The sequence below is a fragment of the Varanus komodoensis genome, unplaced genomic scaffold (assembly GCF_004798865.1).
Source record: "Varanus komodoensis strain SLA01 unplaced genomic scaffold, ASM479886v1 scaffold13_3, whole genome shotgun sequence".
Classification (NCBI taxonomy): domain Eukaryota; kingdom Metazoa; phylum Chordata; class Lepidosauria; order Squamata; family Varanidae; genus Varanus; species Varanus komodoensis.
Window position 1 is genome coordinate 8,317,840 of NW_025335409.1, and position 13,361 is coordinate 8,331,200.

At 42.6% G+C, this 13,361-nt stretch overlaps 1 pseudogene; it reads left to right on the plus strand.

The window, feature by feature from the left end:
- Window positions 1-10,964, plus strand: part of LOC123019975 — a 17,210-nt pseudogene extending 6,246 nt beyond the window's left edge.
- Window positions 10,965-13,361: the final 2,397 nt, after the last annotated feature.

Genomic DNA, 13,361 nt, shown 5'->3' on the forward strand with positions numbered 1-13,361 from the left:
TAGCCTGGTGCCGAAAAGCAAATAACGACAGCGCCAGGCGGACCTTTCTGGGGAGCGCATTCCATAAATGGGGCGCCACCGCAAAGAAAGTCCTCCTCTGGGTGCTCACCCTCCTCATATCTTTCACAGGGGGTTCCCGGAGGAGGGCCTCTGCCGCCGATCTCAAGGGGTGGGAGGGCAAATATGGAAGCAGGCGTTCCTTTAGGTATCCTGGTCACAAGCTGTTAAGGCTTTGTAGGTGATAACCAGCACCCTGAATTGAGCCCGGACTTCAATGGGGAGCCAGTGAAGCTGATGGAGGACTGGGGTTATATGAGAACAATGCCCAGTCCCAGTCAGCAACCTGGCTGCTCTATTTTGCACCATCTGAAGTATCCAGACTGTTTTCAAGGGCAGCCCCACGTAAAGCACGTTACAGAAGTCTAATCGGGAAGTAACCAGTGCATGTGTCACTGTCGCTAGGCAATTGTCCTCCAGGTAGGGACGCAGTTGATGGATCAGCCGAAGCTGGAGGAAAGCGCTCCTCGCCACCGCAGTCACTTGAGCCTCCAAAGACAGCTCCGGGTCAAGGAGCACTCCCAAGCTACGGACCCTGTCCTTTAGAGGGAGTGCTACCCCATTCAGGACAAGGTCCAAGTCACCCACCCTGAGACCCAAACCACCCACCAACAGGACCTCCGTCTTGTCTGGATTGAGCTTCAGTTTATTAGCCCTCATCCAGCCCATTACCTCGGCCAGGCACCGGTTCAGCACAGCCACTGCCTCACCTGGATTAGTTGAGAATGAAAGGTAGAGCTGGGTATCATCAGCGTACTGATGATTCCGCAGCCCACACCTCCTGATGACCTCTCCCAGCGGTTTCATGTAGATGTTAAACAGCAAAGGGGACAAAATGGATCCCTGCGGAACTCCATGGCATAACTGCCATGGCGCAGAGCCATATTCCCCCAGCACCACCTTCTGGAAACTGTCATTGAGAAAGGAGCGGAACCACTGCAGAGCAGTGCCTCCAACTCCCAATCCCGCTAGCCTGTCCAGAAGGATACCATGGTCGATGGTATTGAAAGCTGCTGAGAGCTCCAGGAGGACCAACAGGGATGCACTCCCCCTGTCTCCCTCCCTGCACAGGTCATCATACAGGGTGACCAAGGCAGATTCAGTACCATACCCAGGTCTGAAGCCGGACTGAAATGGGTCCAGATAATCAGTTCCATCCAAGAGAGCTTGGAGTTGTCCCGCCACCACCCATTCTAACACCTTGCCCAGAAACGGGATGTTGGCCACCGGTCTATAATTGGCGGCCATCTCTGGATCTGGGGACACCTTCTTTAGGACTGGCCGGACTACCGCCTCCTTTAAAGGGGCAGGTACCCAGCCTTCCCTCAGAGGAGCGTTGATAACCTCCAGGATCCAGGCACCAATCCCGTGTTTGGCTTTGTTCAGTAGCCATGATGGGCAAGGGTCAAGTAAACAGGTGGTGGGAGTACTTGTCCAAGCACCTGGTCCACATCATCAGGTCGCAATAACTGAAACTCATCCAACAATGTCGGACCAGACGGATGCACTGGCACCTCCTCTAAAGGCTCTAAATAGCTAGTGGAGTCCAGCCCGTGACGAATCTGAGCAATTTTCTCCTTAAAATGCTTGGCAAAGTCATCACAGCGGGCCAGCAAGGGTGGTATGGGATCTTTCTTAGGGCCTGGATGTACCAGCCCCTGTACCACCCGCAAAAGCTCTGCTGGACGGCACTGTGAGGAGGCAAAGGAAGCGGAGAATTTCTTCTTCGCCGCCCTCACCGCCACAGCATAGGCTCGATAGTGAGCTTGCAACTGTGTTCAGTCAGATTCATCCCGTGATTTCCTCCACCTGCGCTCTAGACGTCTCCCAACCCACTTCATCGCCCGCAGTTCAGGTGTGTACCAGGGGGATGAATGGGCTCTGCTGGGAAGGAGAGGATGCTTAGGAGCGACTTACATGGCTCAGAATACTGTAAAATAATGGTAGATTAACTCTTGAGTCCTTCCATAGAGGATTAATTTTTAAAGCTATTTTAGGATTTTTTCCCCCAATTGAATCCCATAGATCTTGCCAGCCCTGTATTGTTTTGTCTTTTGTTTTTACAATTAAATGGATATTTATTTATAGATATACAATTATTGGGACTATGTTCATTTTAACTGTAGCTAGTCTAAGAAGAATGAAGTTGCTTCTTAGACTATCAGCTGAACGTGATTTATCTTCTGCTAACCACATTCCTAAATAGTTTTTATCCTCAAAGATTTCCAATTGTCTTACTATTGGTAATATCCTACATAGATTTTGTAGAGTTCAGTTTATTAGACATTTTTCTTGGGGTATGCAATTTATTTTATTTATTTACTGCCTTTGTATGCTGCTCATAGCTATCAAAACTCTCAGAACAGTTTAATGATATTGTTATCATATTGTCTGTGCGCATCAGTCCATTCAATACTTTAAAATATATATCTGCACATCTCTGGAAAATATTAGTTTTCTAAACACTGTCACCAGAGGTTCCATGTACACAACAAATATCGGCCAGCATCCCTGTCTAGAACACATGAGTTTAACCACCTTCCTCTGAAGCAAAGGTCACTTTTGATGTTTGGCAACTGGGCTGTGGGCAGGGTGGGACCATACATCCAAAAGGGTGGAACCAAAACAAGAGAAGTGGGACTGTTACACTGTGGGGCTTATCTTTGTTTTATCTTCATAATGTGACCTGGAAAAGCAACCTAGACATTGGTGTGAGTCTTATTATTGTTTGTTGTTACTTAAGCAAACATATATGTTTTAGCTCAAGTGACGACTATGCTTTCTTATTCTTTGGGAGCTTTAGTATGTATCATGGAGCACACTGGTTCTGAACTGGTTCTCCGAACTTGCACTGTTAGTTCTTTGGCACAGGAGGTTTGAGAAGAGGTACACACAGCAGTATGTAGTGCAAAAGAGAGAAATGCTTTTCTGTGCATGTTTCTTCAGGTTTGGGCACTTTCCAGCACAGGTGCATAGTCTGTAGAGTTCCAGCAGAAATATGGGTATTGCAAAAGTAAGTATAAACTTTTTCAATTTGATATTTCAACAAATCTTTAATCAGTCTTGTACACTTTAGTTATCTTATTAGATAAAATTAGGGTGCTAATAACTCCACTAAAATATTCTTCAGTTAAAATTCCCTCTTTTGAAAATATATAACAGTGCAATCATAAAGTCAAGCCTTCTGTCAATCCAAAGTTCTGTCAACAAGAGCCAAGCAGGGCAGAAAGCAGATAGAGCCTTGCATAGCTCTTTCATCCTCCCTTTAAACCATGTTCAGCTAATCAAGCCATTCGGCCTGACCAGTATGCTTTCCAGGAAGCAGTCAGGCACAGTGACAGGGAAGCTGTAGGACCGTGCAGAACCAGACCAATCCTCCTTACTGTCCACCTGGCTCACTCTCTTGCCCCTTTTCCTTTCCTTCCTCACCAACATCTCTCCTGAGGCCACATTCATTCATTCATCACGGGCACTGAAGTCACATCTATCTATCTATCTATCTATCTATCTATCTATCTAAAACGTCAGTTATTAAAACAATATAAAACACATCATGAACTTAAGAAAAAGGAGGAGAAAAAAAAGAAAGTGCAACTGTGAAGGGAAAAATCCTAAAACATCTAAAACTGTTGATTATTAAAATAATGGTTGAATAAAAAGGTCTTTACCTGGCAGACCTCTCTGGGGAGCAGATTCCATAGTCTGGGCGCTACTGCAGAGAAGGCAGGATAGACACTCTCTGTACTTCCTTCAGAGAGGGCTCCTGGAGCAAGGACTCCCCCACCGATCTTAAGGGGCATGAGGGCTTGTAGGGGAGGCAATCCTTCATGTATTCTGGACCTAAGCCATTTAGGGCTTTATAGGTTAATATGAGCATCTTGAACTGGGCCCGGACTTCAATTAGGAGCCAATGTAGCTGACGGAGGACCGGCATTATATGAGAATAACAATCGGCCCCCAACAGCAACCTGGCAGCTCTATTTTGTACCAGTTGACGTATCTGGACCGTTTTCAAGGGCAGCCCTGCATAGAATGCATTACAATAATCCAACTGGGAAGTTACCAGGGCTTGTATCACAGTTGCTAGACAGTGCTTGTCCAGGTAAGGACGCAGCTGGTAGATGAACCGAAGCTGGAGGAAGGCGCTCCTTGCCACCGCCGTCACCTGGATTTCCAGGGACAGCTCTGGGTCAAGGAGCACTCCCAAGCTGCAGACCCTGTCCTTTAGAGGGAGTGCTACCCTGTCCAGAACAGGGCCAAAGTCACTTACCTGAAAATCCGAACCGCCCACCCTCCTTCAGTGAGGCATTGATGACCTCTTGGACCCAGGAACCAATCCCGTGACTGGCTTTCATAAGTAGCCAAGAAGGGCAAGAGTCAAGTAAGCAGGTGGTTGGGCATACCATCCCAAGCATCTTGTCCACTTCCTCAGGCCATAGTAAATGAAACTCATCCAAAAATGATGGACCAGACAGCGCTCTGGACAACTCCCATTCTGGAATCATATCAATTGTGGAGTCCAGCTTGTGGCGAATCTGAGCAATTTTCTTCTTAAAGTTCTGGGCAAAGTACTCAGAACAGGCAGTTGAGGCTGGCACCACGTCTTTGTTTCGGCCAGCATGTGTTAGGCCATGCACCACTCAAAAAAAGCTCCACTGGACAGCACTGTGAGGAGGCAATGGAAGCGGAGAAGTATTGCCTCTTTGCCACCCTCACTGCCACAGCACAGGCTAAATAATGAGCACGTAAGTGTGCTCGGTCAGATTCGTCCCATGATTTTCTCCACCTGCACTCTAATCATCTCCCTGTCTGCTTCATCGCCCGCAACTCTGGCGTATACCATGGTGCCAAATGGGCTCTGCTAGCCGGGAGAAAACGCTTAGGAGCACTCGTGTTGATTGCCCTAGTCATTTCCCCCATTCCACAAATCGACTAGGACATCAACAGCAGCTCCAGCTTTATCCACTGGAAAATCCCCCAAAGCCCTCAGGAATCCATCAGGATCCATAAGACTCCGGGGGCGGATTATTTGAATAAGGTCTGTACCCTTCCGGCAAGAGAGATCAGCTCCAAGCTCAAACCTCATGAAGAAGTGATCTAACTATGACAAAGGAGTTAAGGTCAGATTCCTCACTTCCAGATCACCCTCTTCCTGTCCCATCAAGAAAACCAGGTCCAGAGTGTGACCTCTTTCATGAGTTGGGTCAATGACATGTTGAGACAGCCCCATGGCTGCCATGGAAGCCATGCAGTCCTGAGCTGCCCTGGACAGAACAGCCTCAGCAAGGAAATTGAGGTCCTCCAAGATCAACATCCTGGGAGTCCTCAAAACCAGGTCCAAGACGATCTCTGTCCCTAATCTATCTCGGTCGCCCAACACCAGGTACAAACACTCTAGGCTCGGTCTCGAAGGGACAGGAAGCCCCGCAAGGGAAACTGAGTCTCGGTAAACCAGAGCGACCCCCTCTTCCCTCTGGGCATGGCCGGTGCTGCATCAGGTATCCGGGTGGGCAGAGTTGAGTGAGGGAGACATCTCCCCCCTCTCCTGCCCTGGTCTCCATTATACATGCCAAGTCAGCCCCCTCATCCACAATTAAATTAAATTAAATTGTGGATGAGGGATGTTTTATTATGGACTGACCTGGCATTCAATGGCAGCACTGTCAGGCCCAGGAGGTGGTGTATATTTGCAGCCTTGGAGGAAGGGGCGCATCTAGGTGACTTAAGAAATTGGACGTAATAGTCTTTCAGCGCCTTCCTAGAATATAATGTGTATTACTGGATCCTTTATGTACTTATTTGGGAAAAAGTATACCATCATCTTCCAAAGAGCTGGTTCTAGAGTGTGTGCATAAGACTGTAACCTAGAAACCACTAGCTTTCCCAAACAATGAGGTCAAAAGATAGGGGGGGAGGTGAGAGATTGGACACAAGGAAAATAATAAAAGCCAGGAAAATGCACATGCTCTCAGAGAAATCTCTTCAGAGCAACATGAGGCCCTCCAGTTGCTGTCATCTTTTTATCAAGTTTGCTTGTAAGATTTTCATATGACACAAAATTAGGCAGGATAGCTAATACTCCAGAAAACAAAAGCAAAACTCAAAACAATCTTGCTAGGATGCCAAATGCATAGTTACAAGATGAGGGATACTTGGCTAAACAATACGACAAGTGAAAAGGATGTGATATTGTTGCAGATTACAACCTGGATATGAATCAACAATGTGATATGGCTCCAAAAAGGGCATACGCTATCTCAGAGTGCAAACGTAGTATTACTTCCACATCATGTGAAGTACTAGTTTCACTCTACTCAGAGTGGATTGCCCCTGGCAAATAAGGAGAGCTTGGATACTCGCCCAGTGGTGTACAGTATCCTAGAATTTGCACATTCATTTTATGGCAGTTGGGGATACTGGGAGACACTGGCTGCTCCTGATGCAGGACCTTTTCTCACCCTCAAAATGTACTCTTTACTGTTTTCCCACCTCCTGTTTTCCTCCTGGGGCTATTTCCAATATGCAGCAGCTATGCCTCCTTATTTACTGTTACCACCATTGCTGGTCATCTTCCATGACCAGCAAAATCATATTTATCAGCCACAAGGCAGCCAACTTCACACCTCATGTCTGTGGGATGGAGATACTGAACTGCATTATTTAAGAGCTTCAGGTTTTTTTCAAGGACTGGGAAGCAACAGAGAGAACTGCCATCTATATTTACAGGGATCATGTCAGAAATGCTGCCCATTTTATTCCTGACTCTGCTTTACCTTTCAACCCTGCTCTCTGTGCAGGCTTTGTAGTGCAAGTAAACTGTACAAGAAGTGGATGTACGTATGCTATTTTGAAAGCTACCATCAACACCTATTCTTCAAAAGTTGTGGAATCCTAAGTGGATTGTCTTTAAAGAATTTGTTCAATTAAGAAAGTTAAAATACAGAAACCAAATCCCATTAAGTGTGTCTTAAATTTTCATAAAGGGGGACCATTTACTCTATCTGGTAATACACAGATAAATTGCACTGATCCTAAACAAAAAGTGATAATCTGGAAAATCTATAAAGTTCCAAATATGAAGGCTACTCCAGACTGGTCAAAACCTTTTCATCCACCTGGCAGTAGAAGAAAAAACCTTGTAACATTAGAAGTTCCTAGCTCAAGCTTAGAGGATGGCTTGTATGTGTTTAATTTGACAGTAAAATTAATCACAATTGATCCTGAAATAAACAGGAAATCACAGCTATTTGCTGTCAGAAAATTCAAAGAAATGAGGGAAGTACTGAAAAAGCATATCATTGAAGAACTAGGATCTAAGGAAATAGAGGTTGACACTGCTATTCCGGCAGGGTTGTCCAACATTCTGAAAGCTTCTCTGTTAGAACACAGAAATGTCCACAGACCGGGAGTTAAGCAGACTATCTCTGTCATCCAGATTTTAAGAGACCTAGTCTTACAGCGTAAAGTTCCAGAAGAAAATGAAACTATTATGGAAGCTGAAAACTGGACCATCACATTAAGGAAAGATGAAATGCAAGGTGTTTTTTTTTTTAATGTTTTCTCTAAGAGAAAAGATCACAACAACTGTTTTTATTCCAAAATGAAGCTGGAGAGGAATGGCAAATTACCAGTGGATACTGTGGTTTCCACTGTTGTCTGTGAGTTTTACAAGAACCCTTTCCCATGGTTGCCACGTACAGATGATATTGGCACAATGATGACTGGATTCAGAAAGGGAGGAACGAAATCTAATGGTGAAAGAATGGGGATCATGCCAGATACAGTTGAAATGTTCATGACTAGAGAAGATGAGAGGACTGCCATCTTTGAGATGATGGTGATAGAATATGACAGAAAGCCCTCAAAAAAACCTGGAAAATTAGCTTTGAAATACACATACAATTCAAGGATATTTTCATCCAGATTGTGACAAAATAGGAGCCTACTTTTCTGGTATTTATATACATAGGTCTCAAGGACAGTCATGTTCCTATCACTTTTTTTACCAGTTCCCATAACAATCCTGCCATACCAAGAGAAAAGATTCCCAGTTACAATGACTGAATACTACAGCAGACATTGCTCAGATCCGTATCTCATGGCAGCACAACAGAAAAGCTGAATATGTTGTTTTTCAATTGGACCTTTATGCGAGAAGTCAAGGTACTCTGATCATTGGCATTGTTCTTTTCATTGCTGACTGTTTCTACCTGGATGGTGTTCACAGTCACTGGAAAGAAAGCTTCTGCAGCCTTGGTCCACAGACCAACTGGAAAAGTTGCATTGCATTTACACAGGCCAGGCGTATTTCAAGGTCTACGAACCCCAATGCAAAAAAACCCTCAAATGATGACATCATTTTTTTGGCTGGAAAAATAACTCCACACCCTAATCCAATAGCTATAAAAAATCCAGTTAACTCGGATTCACAAAAATCCAGTGACATTGTTGACAGTACTTGTCATTCTTGCGGTATACATCTTTTCGGCCCTCTGGGCAATGAACAAAGATGGGGCCGATATGGAAAGCAGAGGCCATGTCATAGTCTTGCCAGACAATGGCCTCTTTGATAAAATGGGCCACCTGATCACCATATACTCAGGCAACCGTTTTGGAGCAGGAACTATAGCTAATGTTTTGTTCAATTGATAGGAGAAAGAACACTGCTTAAGACACCTGGAACACCTGACTTTCCTTCGAGGGCTGTCCATACTTTTCTCCTAACTAAAGAATAACCTGGGACATATTTATTGCTTTCCAGCTTGGCACAATAAGGTGGGTTCTTCTCCTACCTGGTTTGTGAGTAGAATCAAAATGGAAAATATATATACTAAACAGTCTTGAATGTTTTTGTGCTGAAAATGGCTTGCCCTTGATAAGGACAATGGCCTAACAGAGAGGTCATTTATTGTTGCTCACCCAACTGAATCTTTAAACAAGATGGATTTCTTCTTAATAAGCCTGACCAGTGACCTGGTGGATGGACACTTGTGACTCTCTGTCTTAGCTCATGTTTGCACTGGTTCTTGGAACAGACTCCAATGACTATCTTGTTGCTTGTCTTTACCCTGCTTGTCAACATTACTTTTTTCAATGTTGAAAAGGCTCAGCAAATGTTTTCTGAACATCAAGAATTTTTGAGACCCATCATAATCGGAATTCAAAGTGTTTTCATTTCCATCCCTTTGCAGATGATTATAGTGGCTTTTTTCAAATAATCCCAGAAGGAACCTTCTCCACAGAACATAACTCAAGCTCAAGCAAACGTTCTGCTTTCATGTCTGGAAATCTTAGGAACTGGAAAGAGCATCTGCAGAAACGGTACCTTGTAAAAACTGTTTCTAAAGGCCCAGGGGACAGTTTCCCAGAAAGCTTTTTTGGTGCCCCAGATTCATACACTTTCAAAAATGTAAAACAAACAGCAGAAGGTTGGTCCAACTGCACCATTTCTGCAAGTAAGGCAAACGTGATTGCACCAGAAGAGGACATGCCACAAGACGCCAGTAGCAACAACAATTTTATTAATAATATGTGGAGAAAGATACATTTCCCCAGATAAGAGCAATAAATATTGCCAGTATGTTCCTTTGTTGAAGGTCACAAATAATGACAGCAACAGGTATGTTCCATGGATGTTGGCCTTGGTCATTTCTACAGTGTCATCTTTTAAAATCCTATTCTATGGTCTGTTCTATGACTATGAAACACCATGAGAATGGCTAGCAGCATGTGCCATCACATTGGGTATGAGTATGTTTTTGCTTGAAACCCTAAGCATCCTCTTTTTTCAGCCCTAAAGAAATCCAAAATACTGTGAAAGTATTTCATGGTCAAGCAAGGAGACCTTCTTAGAGATTAAACTGAGGAACATAAATATGAATACTGATGATTTGCATGAATTATACTGTGATCTAGTCGTTATTTGCTTTTCGGCACCAGGCAAAGACCTTTTTATTTAAACGTTATTTTAATTGTTGATTTTATTTATTGATTTAAAAAAAATTTTTGCCAGGATGTCTCCAGTATTTTATGTATTTCTATTGATTGTATTTATTTATGGATTGGAAGCCGTCCCGAGGCTTATGCGAATGGGGCAGCATATAAGTTTTCCAAATAAATAAATTAATTAAAATAGTTAGAATGAGAGGGACCAAGCATTATCAACCCTTGGAAGAGGATGAAATCACAGTTTTTAAGAAAAGACAGAAGATTCAACACCAAGCTTTTGTTTTCAAAAGGGATGTTATATATCACTTTGTCTTTTTCATTCTAATTTTAAACATTGCCTATACTAGTTTTTACTACAATCAAGATATTCATAATAAATTATCTCTGGGTCTTCCAGATATCAGGAAAGTCAAGCATACTTACATTTGGCTGAGAGAGGATTTTTCTGCCCTTGTTTCACAATGGCCACCACCCTAGTTATCTTTCAGATACTTGATCAAAAATTCTTGATTTACCCAGGATGCAGCAAATAACGGTAAAGAATACTGCAAAAGAATGTTCTTATCCACACAGTTTTGTACATAAACTTGTGATTAGTAAAAGTCATTGCCTACCCAAGTGTGGTCTTGATGAAGATCAGAGGGACCATCTTGTATCTTGGGCAAACCCAGTTGATAAATCTGTTTCTAATAATTTCAGCGAGTTTTCAGGTTTCACTTATCGATTAGTCACTGACCCATGGAAATATAGTTCATTTGGAGAACTGCACACTTATGGAGCAGGAGGATATACTTACAATGTTATCCAAAAGACAACTTCATGATTCAAGAAAAATATTTCTTAATATTTTAGAAAAGAGTAGCTGGCTTGATGAAAACACCTGGCCTTTAATAGCTGAGGTGACAACTTTTAATTCAGAAGTAGCTTGATTTTGTAGTATTTTGGTTATATTTCAATAGAGTTCCAAAAGCAGCATGGACAGCCAGGCAAACTCCTTGACTGAAGAGGAGCAGTTGTAGTGAAAGCTGCATGTTCCATCCCTACGTGCTTGTTAAGTCGATCCTTTGTTGTTTTGTGCCAACTTATGACGTGGCTGACTTGTGCCCTCCGCACTGTCCTGTCCTTGGCAGCTCAGCTCAGCTCAGCTCACATAAACTTAAGGCTGTGATTTGCTTGATGGAACTGATTGCTAAATAAAGTTATGCCCCAATTACAATCCCAGAACAATGTTAGTCTCCTTCCTGCCTATCACAGCACCCTGCCTGAGAACAAATTACCCCATCTCCAATATGGGGAGAACAATACTGACATATATGGAGATTGTTAGAATTCTTTGTACATGAAACACTGGAAAGTGCTATATAAATATTAATTCTTCCTATATTCAAAGCACAGGAGATAGGATGAGGGGAAAAGCAAAAAGGAACAAAAAAATGCTACAGGAATGTTTAACACTGAATATCTTGCAGACATACCATTTTATTGAAAACTTCAAAATTCCATAAAACTCCATTATAATGCAGTAATAATCCCCCAGAAAATCCATTACAAAAGCATTTCGAAATTTGGAGAAGACAGATTTCTTCCATTCTTGTTAACAAAAAAGAACAGTGGCAGATTTTCTCATCTTGAAGTCTAATTCTAGCAGCAATTACTGTACTTTAGTAACTAAAGGCAAGATCAATTCCTTTAAATGGCATTACACTTGCAGGTCTGACTTCAGCTGGAACAACCTGATCTTACGTACCTTTACTTGTACTTTCAGTGGGAATAACCTGCAATTCAACATGCATAGCATCCATGGATGAGTTAGAGGGGAGAACTGCCCTCCCTTTAATTTTCTTGGCCTCTCTGCTTTTTTGTTATGTTTGGGCAAATACACACACACACATACATAAAACAACTGTTGTCCTTTAAGGCTTACAAACAAAATGAAATTGCACCTGTCTTTTGGACAGTACCCTCCCCCCCACACCCCCTAGACTGACTGCAGGCCTAGTCCATAGCAAAAGAACAGAAGCCCTGCCAGGTCAATCACTTCACAAGGCCAAATGTATGGGGAAAAGCAGGAGGTGAGAAATTCTATTCGAACTTGTAGGCCTCAGCAGCATTTCAAAGTGTGTCTAAGAAAAGGAAGTAGCTACTTAATTTGGATCACATGCATATATACAGATATACAAGCAATGACCAGGTAGCATACAGTGTGTTTTTACATGCAGTGATTTTAAATTGTGAAGGTATGGTCCAGTGAACTATAGTTAAAATGGCCTATTCTTTTACATGCTGCAGTCCGATTCTTTGTACATTTACTCAGAATTAAAATACATTTGTTCCAGTAGGATTTACTATCAAGCAACTTTGCACAGAAGTGCAGTCTCTACTGTGAAACCTCCCATCTTATTATGTATGAAATTTTTAAATGCATAACTGTTATTGTAAATAATATAATTAGGCTTGTATTTTAACAATTAGGCTAATGTAATTAGCGAGAAGGTACCTGAGCTGTCAAGAAAAAAAAAATTAGCAAGTGGTATTAGTACAATGCCATGCATGCCTGCTCAAAAATAAAGTGTATTGTGTTCAGTAGGATTTATTACCAAGAGAGCCAGTGTGGTGTAGTGGTTAAGAGCATGGGACCGGGACTCAGAGGATCTGGGTTCTAGTCCCCGCTCAGCCATGGAGCCAACTGGGTGACTCTGGGCCAGTCACAGACTCTCAGCCCAACCTACCTCACAGGGTTGTTGTTGTGGGGATAAGATGGAGGAGGAGATGTAAGCTGCCTTGAGCCCTTTGTAGGAAAAAGGCAGGATATAAATCACAATATAAATAAATAAAAAATAATTTTGCAGCCATTGCATAAAATGGAATACTGGGTAACTTCTTTTTTTTTTAAAGATGGTCTGGCTACAATTTCAAATTAAGGCAAGGATTTTGTTTTGTTTTGTTTTTAAGCAATAGCAGTTGCACTGTGCATTGCTGACTTTTTGAAGTATAGGATCTTAAGAAGATATCATTCCTTCCCCTTTTCTTGAGAGAATGTTTAATCTGGAGCTTAAAGTTTCCCCACTATTCTAATGGAAAATGCCTTGCATTTTACATGAAGCACTTTAAAATAATCTCAGAGCTGGTATAGTGGGTCACTTCACATATCAGTAAAGGACAAGCGGTCTCCCTGGAGGATCTGTTTTGAGATGGATGCTATTTAATGCATTCATAAATTAAATTGGGATTAGCAGTGTGGTAGCAAGTTATAGATGACACATTATTCACAATGGCACAGTCCAAAGCAGAGTTCCTGCATGATCTTTCCCAGGAGGACAATGGGCAACAAACTGCTAAATGGGAGTTATTGTAAA